At 33.7% G+C, this 14,930-nt stretch overlaps 1 long non-coding RNA gene across 1 annotated transcript; it reads left to right on the top strand.

Annotated features, from left to right (window-relative positions):
* The first annotated feature begins 9,175 nt into the window (after positions 1 to 9,175).
* Positions 9,176 to 12,396, top strand: LOC142335480 (uncharacterized). Its single transcript, XR_012758875.1, has 3 exons — positions 9,176 to 9,394; positions 10,422 to 10,541; positions 12,216 to 12,396. It is a non-coding gene; the product is annotated as an uncharacterized LOC142335480 (long non-coding RNA).
* The last annotated feature ends 2,534 nt before the right edge of the window (positions 12,397 to 14,930 follow it).

Raw genomic sequence — 14,930 nt, 5'->3', positions numbered from 1 at the left:
GAGCTATTTGAATCTCGGTGCATTGTAAAAGCGTTCTGGAATTAAAATTTTGCGGTTTTTTATTACAAATTTAACTCGATAATTATACAAACTGCTTCTTTTTTGTTGTTAATATTTGAAATATTTCACTCAGCAATTGGTCTAAATCCGAAACCATTGGTACATTTGGGCAAATTGTTGGGCGCATGGCAGAATCGGATAGGGCTGATATGAACATGAATTCTTACAATCAGAAATTTATTAATTTTAAGAAGAGCTTTAGTAAACTTTAACTGAATTATTGTGTTTTTTCTTCAATTGTTACTCATTTTCAATTCTGATTACTAAGCCCTGCAAATCAAAAGTCCAATTGGCTTCTGCAAGACGTGTAGGTGAACCTTTACTATGCACTCGATTGTTACCTAATGTCTCTTATGTCATTGAAAATATTTGTTTCAAGGAAATTTCAAATATTTTTTGAACTTGTTAATTTTTTTTCATTTCTGCCAACTTTTACCTTATTTTCAGGAAGAACAGTTCAAACATTCTTTCCTATAGAATACAAACTAAGTTTGTGGCGGATTGTTTGAAAAAAACGGTATCTTGGTTTCGGTACTACGAGTTTTCATACAAAATTGTGTGATATTTGTGCATAATAGCCCACTTTTGCTGCTGTTTTTGTCTCTTTGGCAAATTGTCACATTAACATTACCTAGCAATCTATTTAAAAAATTACTGACAAAAAATTTTAAATAAACATATTGATTGTTTTCTTTACATATGATTTTAAGGGCTGCGACAACGTTCTCTTGCAGAATTTGGTAGGGTTTTTTTTATATTTACCATGAATTTTTAGTTATTATTTTTAGTTATTTGGAACAATTTGCTTAAGTTTGCTGAAAGTGGAGACCTAAAAACCGCTGACATAATCTCTCTAAACTTCAAAAGAGAGCTATTTGAATCTCGGTGCATTGTAAAAGCGTTCTGGAATTAAAATTTTGCGGTTTTTTATTACAAATTTAACTCGATAATTATACAAACTGCTTCTTTTTTGTTGTTAATATTTGAAATATTTCACTCAGCAATTGGTCTAAATCCGAAACCATTGGTACATTTGGGCAAATTGTTGGGCGCATGGCAGAATCGGATAGGGCTGATATGAACATGAATTCTTACAATCAGAAATTTATTAATTTTAAGAAGAGCTTTAGTAAACTTTAACTGAATTATTGTGTTTTTTCTTCAATTGTTACTCATTTTCAATTCTGATTACTAAGCCCTGCAAATCAAAAGTCCAATTGGCTTCTGCAAGACGTGTAGGTGAACCTTTACTATGCACTCGATTGTTACCTAATGTCTCTTATGTCATTGAAAATATTTGTTTCAAGGAAATTTCAAATATTTTTTGAACTTGTTAATTTTTTTTTATTTCTGCCAACTTTTACCTTATTTTCAGGAAGAACAGTTCAAACATTCTTTCCTATAGAATACAAACTAATTTTGTGGCGGATTGTTTGAAAAAAACGGTATCTTGGTTTCGGTACTACGAGTTTTCATACAAAATTGTGTGATATTTGTGCATACTAGCCCACTTTTGCTGCTGTTTTTGTCTCTTTGGCAAATTGTCAAATTAACATTACCTAGCAATCTATTTAAAAAATTACTGACAAAAAATTTTAAATAAACATATTGATTGTTTTCTTTACATATGATTTTAAGGGCTGCGACAACGTTCTCTTGCAGAATTTGGTAGGGTTTTTTTTATATTTACCATGAATTTTTAGTTATTTTTTGTTGTCGTATGCTCAATATTGGCTAATCAAAGATCTCAGTGGTCAACTAGTGATGCGTAAACTAATTTTTTAATTGATATCAATAAACAGCAAATGATTTCATTGTTCGTAAGTGAAAAACTATTCTTCGTATTATCCCTTTTTGTTCTGGTTTGCGTTTTTTTTGTATTTTACATTGTCGTATCAATTTCATAAATTAGCCTCATGATTGATATATCTTCAATGTTTTGTTGAAGAAACAAAATGCTTTTTCTGTTGCTTAAACTTTTTGACTGACGTCTTCAGGGCTTAAACAATTTGTTTCAGAAGAATTTTGTGAAATTCAGTTACTTTTCAATTTTTGTGGTTCTTTCCGCAGTCATTTTGAGATAGTCGCTTTACAAATAGACTTAATGATGTTCGAAAGACCGACAAATGAGGATTTAATGGGCTCGCAGTTAAAATTTTATAAATTTAATGGCTTCAACACTGTAGTTTTTAAGTTGTTTGTGAAATTTTTTGTTTCAGTTCGTTTTTTATTGTCTTTTGAATTAGTTTCGCTTATGACGGGTTTCACTTAGTTTTCGGAGAAGCTGCAAAAGAAACTCTCTTCTATTTTAGTTGAAATCTTATCTTGGCTTTAAATTTGGAGAATATTTGTTTTTTAAAAAAAGACAATGGATTTCTGAGATTTGCCAATCTTATTTCTGTTAACTTGTAGCTTAGCATCCCTTCATCTCTTCAATTTCTTTTTGATTTTTAGCGGCCCTTTTCTTCTGAAATGGTCATTGTTATCTGTACAACCAGTTTTCTTAAAATATGCGTGATTCTTGCATATTCGACCAATTCTGTAGGTTTTTATTTTCTTTTCACAGTATCACAATAATGGGCGCTCCTCTGGTCATTTGACAAAAACGCAATCCAACACTTTTAATCTTCATGGTGAAGAGCTCAATGTTTAGTTGGCTGTTTAGTTGGTTTTAGAAAGCTCTCAGTCGCTCTCTATGGAGGTATAAAAGAATCTCTCAATGATTTCATTTGATGCATAATATTTCTAATCAGTTTGACAATAATTCTTTTCCAAAAAGAACGTTTTCTTAAACTTTGCCCTTTTGTTCATTTCTTGTGAACTGGCTGTGAAGTCGCATTGAGGAACAGTCCCGTATATGCCTCTAATGAAGTAGAGGATAATCTTTTTTAGTATAAGTTCTTTCTGATGCCATTTTTATTTGGTTATTCTTCGTTTTCAAAAAATGGACATCGAATTTTGGTAGTAATCATTATTTGTAATTATTTGATTTTTATCTCCATCTTTTCCCATAGTTGTATTATTGTGACCACAGGTCTCATCGGCCCTCTAAGGTAGATTGTTTTGCTCATTTAGGATTTTGTTGAATGATATGTTGATATGTTTTTTTTATCTCCTCCTCATTTGGTAGACAATTCAGTGACAAATGTAGATGAGCGGGGTCAGAACTTCATATGCGAACGCACATTACCAAGCCTCCTTGTTGTTATATAAATTAACAAAATTTCTCGTTCAAATGTGTAGCGCAAGAAGTTCCAACATTTTCCACAAAAAGTCAGAAATGATCTATGCCATTGTTGCAAAAAGTGCAATAGAGAAAAAGTGAATAAAAGAAATTCATTTACAAGAAGAATATCAAAATAGATTGTATTCAGATCATTCCCTCTGTGCCTTCCCCAGTACGTTATGCTCCCCCATGTTACAGAGCACGTGCCATTACATAGTAAATCATGATGTAAAAATATGGCACGTGCGTCGGGGGGGGGGGGGGGGGGGGGAGAGGGTTGCAAATTATATGCAGTCTCTAAACGGGGGCACAAAGGGAAATCTCAGACACCTTGTTGGACATTTTCTTAGCCATTTGCGGAATTTAGTGCAATTTTCTTCCGTACAGTGATTTAAGATGCGTTTTCAGTTTTTTTAAGCAAAAACTATTGGAACTTGAATAGTTCTCTCAACTTGATATTGGTCCACTTACTGTAAAATTAGGATTTCTGCATACATTTCATCAAATTCAAGTTTTTTTTGATGAAAGTTATATTAAAGTTAGGTTATGTTTCAGCATTAAATTAGATATTTTGATAAATTGTTTAGCTTCTGTAAGTGAACCAACTATTTTCAGTTTTTTGTCAAAATGATTCTTCGAAGTTATCTTCAACCATCTAATTGGTCTAGACTTTTTAAAACTAAATATTATCATCTTTTTCAACGTTTTTCTACCTTTCTTCGTTTATTCTAATGTCTGCCTATTTTTTGTAAAGTCTTTGTTTATTTTTTGGCTGCCTATAAGGAAAAAAAAATTAAATCGTTGGATTTATATTTTACTGTGTCCCATATCATACTGTATCCCCTAACTAAAATAAAGTCCAGCAATAGTATTTTTTATGTTAAAAAACATTTTCTTTTCTTACTGTATTTTATAATGCAAGCAAATGAAAAAAAACTCCATTGAGGATTATTGGCCAAACAATAAAAAAAATGCGAGAAAAAAGTTCTCAAAATTTTCAAACTGGTGTCTGCATTATGTTTTGTGTTTTTTTAACACAATTGTCCAATAGTATTTCTTGTTATTCGTTATTATTATATATAGCAACAAATCTTTTGTTCAAATTATCATGAACAAAACAATAGCTTCAACAAGATATCTAAGATAATTCTTCAAAAAAAAACAGGTGTCTTGTGACTGTGAGGAAAGTACAGGGTAGAAAGTTTTGTGATAAACCTAAAACAGAAAGGTAAAGTCTGTGGTTCACATGCCAATAATTTAGAGTTCAACTCTTGCGTTCGTGAAGCTGTCTGCTCACCAAAGTTGGCTGCAGTGATGGTGCCACTTGATAGTTTCAGACGCAAAAAAAGTGGCTATAATCACCAAAGAGCAATGCTGCTCATTAAAAGGCCAGTCTGAAAAATATAGAAAAAAGACAGCTGAGAATAGGCTAATGTAGGCCTAATACTGTTCTGCTGCAATTACGCAGAAAACACAATTATGATAATCCCACAACAAAGCAGAAAAAATGACAAGATTTCAGAAGTTTAACCGTTAATTTGTTCTCCTTGAATCTTCAACTGGTTTAATACTACTCTGAAGTATATATTTTTTTAGTTTTTCAGGCCCAAACAGAGATACAAAGACAAAATGATTTTCGAAAAAAATGGATAACATCATTGCAAGCGCTTTTATTTTTCTAAAATGTAATGTCCACGTGACCATTATTTTGCTTTAATGTACAAAAAAAACTGTAAAAAAAGTTTTAAATTAGCATTTAAACAATTTTTTGAATTATGTTGAATTTTCTTCTTATGACTGTCTTTAGAAGAACTATAGTGTTTTTAAATTCGAACTAACTACTCATCTGCAAATTTAGGAGAAGTTTAGTAGGGTGCCCATTAAGCCCAAAACACACACACACACACACTCACATTTAAATGCACGCACGCACAGCCCAAAAAAAAAACAAATTTTTTGAAGCAACAACAATATGTTGCTACATTTCTATTTTAATTTTGACAATTATCAAAAAATATATCTACTGGTAACTGTTAATTTAAAAAATGTAGTGCAAACTTTTTTCATTTTTTGCAAAAAGTTTGTTTTTGCTTGGGCGTGCGTGTGTGTATGCGTATGTGTGTTACACCTCAAAAAGTATAGATATGAAAATCCATCCCATCAAACAAAATTTACATGAACATGGTGGACATTATTGAGTACGCAATTTGTTAAGAAAAAGCAACAAAAAAAGAAAAGTTGGTATCAGTGGGGGAGGTTGCAACTTTATTCAGTAAGTGCGGGGAAGGGGGGTAAATATTGTAAATTTTTCATTTTTTCGCGGGATTCAATTCATACTTTCCACTAGATGCGCTTTCTAATGATACCACTGTTATCTTTCTAGACCGCGTTGATAAGTTTTCGATTTTGGATGGAGAAAATTAAGTGGGCCTTAAATAGTGGTCCCTTACGTTTTCTGTGAAATATTTGGAATAAGAAAGTATCGAGCTTTGGTTCATTGAGTCAATATTCTTCAATTTTTTCTCTCAAAGTTCTGCTTTTCAACTGATCATCTTTCAAAAACTCTTTGAGATAACATGATATGCAAAGTTTCATTAAAAGATCAATTAAAGTTTCTGTTTAATAAATTTACAAAATGAGCTTTCGAAAAACTATGAGCTGTCCAAATGTGTTAATCCAAGAAAATCATCCAAATATGGGAGCCACATCCATTTGCAACTCATATTTGGATGCAAAAAATATGTTCGAACGGAGCAAAATTATTTATATAGGTATCTGAACAAAAAAAAATAATTGAACGTTTGCTAGCAGTTTTTAGCTCAGCAGACATGATCAATTATCTGCTTTTTTTACGCAGAACTCAACCTCTATCTGCGTACAAAATTTTAAAACTCGCAAGTGTGCATAAGTTGAGGGTGAAGGTGAACTGGACGTACACCTTGTACGGACGTTTCTGTTTTTTAGGGTACTTCAATGTAAAATTGCGAGCCTGCGACTACTTCTCTGAATTTTACATTTTTAGGTTATTTGCATATGACGTCTGTGTTAGTTTTCAATTAACAATCGCTTTGTCAACATATTTGTTGCATGAAGCAAATGGGTTTAAGAAAGGGAGAGCGGTTAAGTTTACCGGTTCTTTCTAGTTCTTGTGAGTAAGTGAACCCTTTTAAAGAAGATTACCCCAATGCTCTTCAATCAATTTGCGTCAAGTAATTCATGACGACAAAAGTCAATGAAAACAGCCTATTTCTTTTGTTTTATGAACCAAGACTGCTTTGTGTATACTTAGTTCTTCAAAAAGCTTTGTCGCTTGTTTGATTATTCACAGCTTTAGATAGCTTTGACCCATCTGATTCAAAATTTTGCTTGCTTCACATTCGAATTGTATATCTATAATAAAAAAATTCGTGACAATTTTTTTTACTATATTTTTTAGTATTCTTATGACTAAAATCTTTGAAAAATTATGATGAAAAATTCCACCTTGCGTTTCATAAAATTTTTGCTGCCTATTTTTTCATCATTGGACCTGTTAATAACCTGTTAATTCGACTAGTTTTTTTTCACTATGTTTTTAGTATTCTTATGACTAAAATCTTTAAAAAAAATAGAATTTTTTAGAATTTATGCGTTTTATAGAATTTATGGTACCTATTTGTTTATCATTGGACCTGTAAAATAACCTGATAAATCAAATAGGATATTTGTTTTTAAAATATTCAATTAAGCTAAAAAAAGTTGAAAAAAAATGAAAACTTGTAGTATCAGAACCAAGAAGTCATTGGTTAGCAATAAATCGATACAGATATTATTTCATAAATCAAAAGAAATCGGTTACCGCCTGTTTATACTGAGACGACGCAAGAAGTTTTTGCAAAAAAATGATAAAATAACGGCAAAATTCAAAATTTACCGAAATTTTCTTAAAACAAGTAAATTCAAAGTCATTAGAGACGTTAGATAACAACTGTACGCTACGTCTAAGTTCTCTCATAGCTCGTAAAAAAACTAACTGGATCTTTGATGGGGATGACTAAGTCACTGAAAGCATTACGAATAAAAAATTAAACGCAAAACATAAGAAGTCCGTAAAATTTTACGACAACAATTGGTTAGAGCCATAAAAAGCGTAGCATACATCTTAATCCATGATAAATGGTCGTTGACCCTCATTTGTATCTGTCAAAAATAGAAACCTGATTTCAAACTTTTGGCTCTAATTTACATAAAAATTTTAAATGGTGAGACATTTTTACAAAATAGGTCTGACCCCATTAAAATCTTTAAAAAATTAACGTAAGGATACATGGTGAGATCAAGATCAGCGCTGGTATTGCTGCACGGCTATGAAAAAAATCTCAGTTGTTGAGATGGTTGCGAAATGGATCAACTTTTCTAAACAGATCTTTTCACAAATTAAAATAATGCACTTTGTTTAATTATCCAATTTAAATTTGCGAAAATCTGGTAAAATTAAAAATCCAGAGGACATTTAAAGGCAACAAGAGTACAACTCTTTTTGAGCTTTCGGAGAATTTAACCACATTTTTAGGGTGTCCAGTTCCATCAAATTAAAAGAAAAGGAGCTAATATAGCGTAATTGGTCCCAGTTTCGACGGAAAAATTCTGCATTTTTAAAAATTGAGCATAAATTCTACCAAAAAAACTCGTATTGAACAATTGAACAACACTCATACATCTTTAAAGATATAATCAATAACAAAACTGTCAACAATTCTATACAATAACAATAATTCAGCAAAATGGACAAAAACTGATCGAAAATAAGGAAAATATTAATAAAAATAAGGGTATATTGTTTAATATTCATAAAACTTGCCACCTCGTTAACACCATATAAAGAACAAAAGTCAAAATAATCTTTTTTAATTCCATATTCTATGCTGGACGGGCTTCTAATGGTGACACCCACTACTCTATTCAATGATTATGTCGATCGGCCAAAAATTATGTTCCGACCGACTAAAGGGGGTCGGAACAATCAACCAACTTACCAGTAACTTGTGGCATCCAGCTTCAATTGAATATGATTTTTCTTAGAAATTTATCTACGGAGAGCAACGTTTTTTTTTTCAATTACAAAGCAAACTGATTAATTTTTAGCTGCTTCGCGGTTTTACTGCTGTAAAATTGATTCTCAGATGCTAGAAAAAATAATTACTCCTTTATTATGCTATATTTTATCTTCGTACTGTAGGAGAAATAGAAAAAGTGGAAATGAATAATCCCCTTTTATTTGTTCAGTTTCTTATAGCTGAATTTGTTAATACACTTTTTAACCGCCTTCAAATTAGTTTTTTGCCGGTTAGTGTTTCGTTGCTGATTAGTGTTTTAATTACTCTCTACCCCCAATTTTACTACTTTTCAGAAACTGTCGCAGCCGTTGAACTGAAAAAGGTGTGCTGAGAACAATCGGCTATTTAAGTATCGGGTATTTAAAGTACATTTTAGAGCATAAATAAGATCTTTTTCGTTTGTCCCCCCCCCCCCCCAGCATACTGGGGTGCATATCTTTCGCACCCCCCAGACGCGCATGCCAAATTTTTACATAATGATTTACCACGTAATGGCACGTGCTCTGTAACTGGGGGAGCATAACGTACTGGGGGGGGGGGGCACAAACGGAAAAGATCCAAAAATATTTGTGAATAGTTGATTAAGGTATGCAAATTTGGGATCTATTCTGTTTCGCCCCCTCCCCCCAGCTTAGTTATGCCCCAGCTTAGTGGGCATATATTTTTACGCCCCCAGGCGCACGTGCTATTTTCTTACATAGTAACGTGCTATATAACAACATATAATTTGTAACTGGGGTGCGTAAAACACACTGGGGGTGGGGGGGGGGAACAGAATAGATCTCAAATTTGATGTCTAAGTAACTAACCAAATATGGTATCTATAAGTGGAAACGGCAATGATAGGAGCGCTCCGACAAAAGTATTACCGTGGTGATGTATGCAGCATATGTTGAATTATCGGTTACGTGGTATGATGCAGTGACACATTGTGAGTCACTGGATAGCAGGCTTCTTGACAAAGTGAATGACATTAATGAACACCTTGCGATTATGAGTGAAAAAGCAAAACGTAAGTATGCATCCATTTTACCATTTTTTGAACGATGGAGATTTCCTAGTAAAGCCGGCCTAGTAAATTGATATGGGTATAGGGATCTTTTCCGTTTGAGCCCCCCCCCCCCCCCCCCCCAGCTTAGTGGGCGCATATTATTTGCACCCCAACGCGCGTGCAATATTTTTACATAATGATTTACTATGTGATGGCACGTGCTCTGTAATTGGGGGGGGGGGGGACAAACGGAAAAGATCCTGGTATAGCAAAGAAAAGTCCAAAATAAAAACAGCCAAAACTTTTCCCTTAATAATCAATTCCGTTTAGTAGTCTGCGAGGTCAACACCTAGTGGAATTTTAAGATCTATTCTGCCCCCGCCCCCAGGTAGGCATATAAACTTTACGTCACCTTGATGGACATAGATTTGATGGGCAGGTGATCTTTTTACCCCGTAACGTGCTATATAACAATATATAATTGCTATTGGGGGCATAGAAAACACTGGGGGTGGGGGAGGGGGGAGGGGGAGGGGTGTTGAAATGATTTCTTTCAAAATATCAAGAACAAAAAAGCACGAGTCTGAATATCGGGATCCCATTCAGTTTTAACCTGGATTGAGTTATTTCCGTGGAGGGTCATATTTGCGGTTAGAAGTAGACGGGGCTTTTTACGAGGGGGCTCAATTCATAGACCTCTTTTTAGCAACATTTCAAAATAGAGACAATAAGGCAAAGCCAGCTGTGAACATGCAGATGTCAGCTCAAATCGCTCCACCTAGAAATCACAAGTACATTGATTTAAGGCGTTCTAATCGTTAAGTTTTCATTAATGCGGGATTTGACTATCGTGCTTATCCTGGTACTAAAAACGCAGCCCTTACACGTCTAGGAAATAAACTGCTCACGGAAAAAACTCCCACATAATTTTAAATAGGAAATAAACCCCTAAGGAAATTTAAAAACCCATGGAAATTAACCCCCATGGAAATAAAACCATATTTTGCTATCATGATAACGTAAAATAACTTTTTGTACGTTTTGACAGTGGACTTCTGGATAGGAATCTCCGCTCATCGGAACAGATTTACCTACGAAACACTTGATGGCCTTAATGTCAGTCAAACATTGATCGATTTTGGAGCAGACCTTTTCACCCCGGGTCGAGGTCAATACAAAACCTGTACATACTCCAGTGACACCAAAACTTTTTCACGGCAATAAAGCTGGCTCTTTTGTTAGAAGTTTGTTATTATTTTTTCGCCTAGGCGATTTAAGGGTCTTAATGGTCTGTCAGAACTGATGTAGTAAAATCTGAGGTGGAAAAATTGCGCAAGATTTTGCTAAAAACCGATTTCTTTTGAATAAACAAATTTTGCTCTATTTTTGTCTCTTAGTTTATTTAATCAAAAGGTACCATTGTGCTTTATTAAAGAGCAATTGAATCTATTTAATGTTAAATAGATTTGTTTTTAATATGTTGAAGCTATTTATGTCTTTGAAGATTAGTGAATTTTTGAATTTTTCTGCATCTGTTGTCCTTTTGTTGCCTTGTAACTGTCTTTGGCTTTATAACCAGCGACCTAATTACTGATTTCATATTAGATGATGGTTTTACTGGCATTGACAAAAATTTAAAATGTTGAATTTTTGAATTTTCTCTGTTTTTTATGATTGTGTCTTTGCCACTGAGTGGAAGTGATGTCGGGTCTAAACTTTCCCAATTCGAATAACTTAACCCTTAAATGTATCAGCTTAATGCCTATGATTAATTGACTTTCACGACATCTTTTAAAAAAACGAGTTAATTTTCTATCCTGACTGAATTCATTTCCAATTATTATTTTAAACAATTATTTCGGCGCATTTTTTCGAGGCAACTTCTCTCGGACATTAATTAAAGAAAGTATGTGGTTCCGAATAATAATTAAATTAACACCTTTATTTGCAATTCATAATAGAGCTGACCTCTTAAATCACTTTGATGAAACTTATTTTCAAAGACATTAGAATTTTTTCTCTTTTTCGTTTTTCTTATACTTTTTATTTCATATCTCACTTTCCTTCGAAGATGCTGTATGTTTCCTTATCTTAAAAAGTAGTACTGAGATTAACAAATTAACTTAACATTAATGGTTGTTTTTTACTTTTACGCTACCAGATTTTTGTTCTTTTGCATACTTCGGTTAAAATTGAATCATATCTTTTGTTGGCTACCGACAGCACTTTTTTATTAAGCCAAAGCAGTGTTTCAGTTCATTCAATTTTTGTAATTAATTGCTCACAAAAAAAGTTTTTAGCAATTGTATGAGTCCTATAGTTTTTTCAATGCAATTTTCTGCTGGGCCAATTTACATTTTATCCCCGTTTTCCACAATGTAAAGCCCGGAAAAAACAAGTGAGCAGCTCTCTTTGGGTCTTACGCTTTTCTTTCCTCTAAGTATGAGATTACCCAAAGCTGTTTTTAGGTGAAAAATCCATGTTGTGTGGGGTGGAGCTTAATCTGAAAAGTTTGACCACCTAAGTCACCCCCTCAGTCCCCCAAATATTCTCACCGTCCACCATCGTTCACATGGCGATTTGAGCACTCACTCATCCAGCCTTTTTAACCCCTGTAACAGTTGAGTTAAGATGACTTGTGAAAACAAAAAATTTCACTCAATTAAAAAGTTTCATTACGTTTAATACGTTTAATAAAATTGAATTTAGTAAAATTGGTAAATTCGTGAGATTTGCATTAACTTACAGTGAACAAATTATCACCGTGATCAACAAAACTTAACTAAAAATTCCTCACAAAGTTTTTACCACTCACACTTCGACCCGGGTAAAATTTTGCAAGACTCTCTCTACGTCAAGAATGAGGTTTTCCGAGGCGTTCTTTCCTCTCCATTTTTTTTCGTGGATCAGACAGGTACACTGACCCTGGATGCGTTTGTTTGTTGTTGGGAGAACATACAATACCAGAACTCCGGATAACAACGAAAAACTAAAGCAATCGAATTGCAAAGAACGGATCTTTATTTACTTGCATGCTAAAATGATGAACGAAAACATTTTGTACTCAAAAATCAAGGTTTTCATTGAAAAGTACTCACAAATAATAATACGAGTATTTCCCATGATAGCCCCCAGCTCCCCCCAGCTTAGTGGTCATAAAGCGTATCCCCCCGCTCCGATTCCAATTACCGTAAATATACAATATATCGGACTATTTTTTGTGGGGCTGTCATTGGAAAGTCTCAAAAAGATATAAAAACAACTTGGAATACTATAGAGATATTCAAAGTGAGGGATCGCAACTTCAATGGAGAGCAAGATTTTTATATCAGAAACGAGGTTATCATCAGAATTTTCGGATCTTTTGATTTTGATCTTTTCGGTTTGTGCCCCTCAACTCAGTGAGAGTATATTTTTTGAATCCCTTAGAAGCATGTGCCATATTTCTACAATGATTTAGTATGTAATGGCACGTGCTCTGTAACTGGGGTGTGCATAACGTACGAGACAGGGGGGCACCACCGGAAGAGATCCCACTTTTTGCATATCACTTGACTGTGATGAGGTCGCTGGAAAAATTGTTTATTAGCGGAGATCCGTGTAACTCTTCGAGCTCCACGCCAAAAGGTTGGTCTCATTCAGAAGAATCACCTTCTTAAACTACCCTTTTGCAATTTTTGAAAATTGCATTCGGATCTATTCTTTTTCTCAATACTACATAGATCTATGCTATATTTTATATAGTAACGTGCTATATAACAACACATAAATACCCAAGTCGAGGAGTCCGCTCAAATTCCGCTCAAAAAAATGCAAGAGATGACCGGAATGAGCGGAATTTGACCGGAATGAGCGGAATCGATAAAAAAAATGCAAGAAATGAGCGGAATTTGAGCGGAACAAAAAATGCAAGGAATGAGCGGAATTTGAGCGGGAAAAAAATGCAAGAAATGAGAGGAATTTGATCGGAATAAAAAATGCAGGAAATGAGCGGAATTTGACATGACCAAACGAGCGGAAACATTGAAATTCCAGAAACAGGGAAAGTATGTACACAAAGTATGTAAAAAAAGTTCAGGTAAATTTACTTGAACCAAGTTCAGGTAACTAGAAGTTCAGGTGAATTTCAGGTGTAACAGCACCTGAAAACCACCTGAAAAACACCTGAACTGTATTTCAGGTAAATTTTCACCTGAACAAGTTCAGGCGTGGTTATCTGAAAAATTTTACATTGAGCAGTGAAAACTAGTATTCCTGCAAAAATAGACCTCTGGAAAATTGGTTTTCACAAATACAGAAGCGGTAACGACATATGGTCCTCATTAGCTTCCATTTCAAATTCCGCTCATTCCGGTCAAAAAAATGTAAGGGCTTTGAGCGGAATTTGCTAAACTGTCCGCTCAAATTCCGCTCATTTCTTGCATTTTTTTTCCGCTCATTCCTCGGCCCGGGTAGCAATGGGGTCAAAACAGAAAAGATCGGAAAAATCAATAAATCAGAAAAAAACATGTTTTCGGTAAGCTCTATTAGTTCGAGCATATTATCAAATTTGATCTTTAACCAGTTAACACATAGCACAGTCTGCTTTTAACAATGATATCAATTAGTCATTTTTTCTACCTTTTCTCTAAATCACGTGCATAACAACCTTTCAATTCGGATTAAAGCAATACCATTTTTGGTTTAACAAATTATTTGCATTCATTAATTTGGCGTTGTTCAGTTCGCATTCTTTTTTGATATTTTTGTCCAATAACTGAGCACAAAAAATTCTTATGTTCATTCTATTCTCAAATTCTTTTTGTTCTTGAGTGTTAATAGGCTCAATTTTTTTTCCATAGCAGCCTCCATCACATTTTTTCATCAAATTTAATTTAACAAAAGACTAAATTAGAGTTCTCAAGTTGATTTAATTTTACCCCTTGCGTTTTCATCTTCATTATAAAAATAATTTTTGAGATTCCCAGAGAAACTAAAAGTTCAGAAAGAGGATCAATTGAAATTTCTTTAGTTGAAGTTTATGATATGGTTATTGACTGAGCTATTCGTCAATTGAATCACAATCGTATATCAACTGTGAGAATTGGGCAATGGCGGTGCGGTTGCCAAACTTTAGAAATTGAATTTGAAGTCCACCTTAGGAATTGGTTATTCGCGACGCGAATGACTAATCTGCTCTAAAGTTTAATTTTCAAAAGTGGCTGACTAACTTGATATGCAACTTGTTTATTTGAGCAGAAATGAGAAGAATGAATTAAGATTTAAACGAAATTAGTATTAGAAGGAAATTAGAGAGATGATAATTTATTCATGCGTTTTAGAGTAAAATCAGTTTTGCTTATATGCATGAACAGACAGTTCCCTGTCTAGAAACTGAATAAATGTTAAATGAAAATTAGATTACTGATGACAATAGACGAACTAAATAAACTACCCTTGAAATTGGGAAAACTAAACAAGAACTAAAAACGGTAATTGATGTTCTATTAAAAAAATATCTCGTCCGTATGAAATTTTCCCTGTTGAAGAAAATGATAAGGATTATAATGAAACAAAT

The sequence above is a fragment of the Convolutriloba macropyga genome, chromosome 2 (assembly GCF_964194025.1).
Source record: "Convolutriloba macropyga chromosome 2, txConMacr16.3, whole genome shotgun sequence".
Classification (NCBI taxonomy): Eukaryota; Metazoa; Xenacoelomorpha; order Acoela; family Convolutidae; genus Convolutriloba; species Convolutriloba macropyga.
This window is presented reverse-complemented; position numbering and strand designations above follow the sequence as displayed.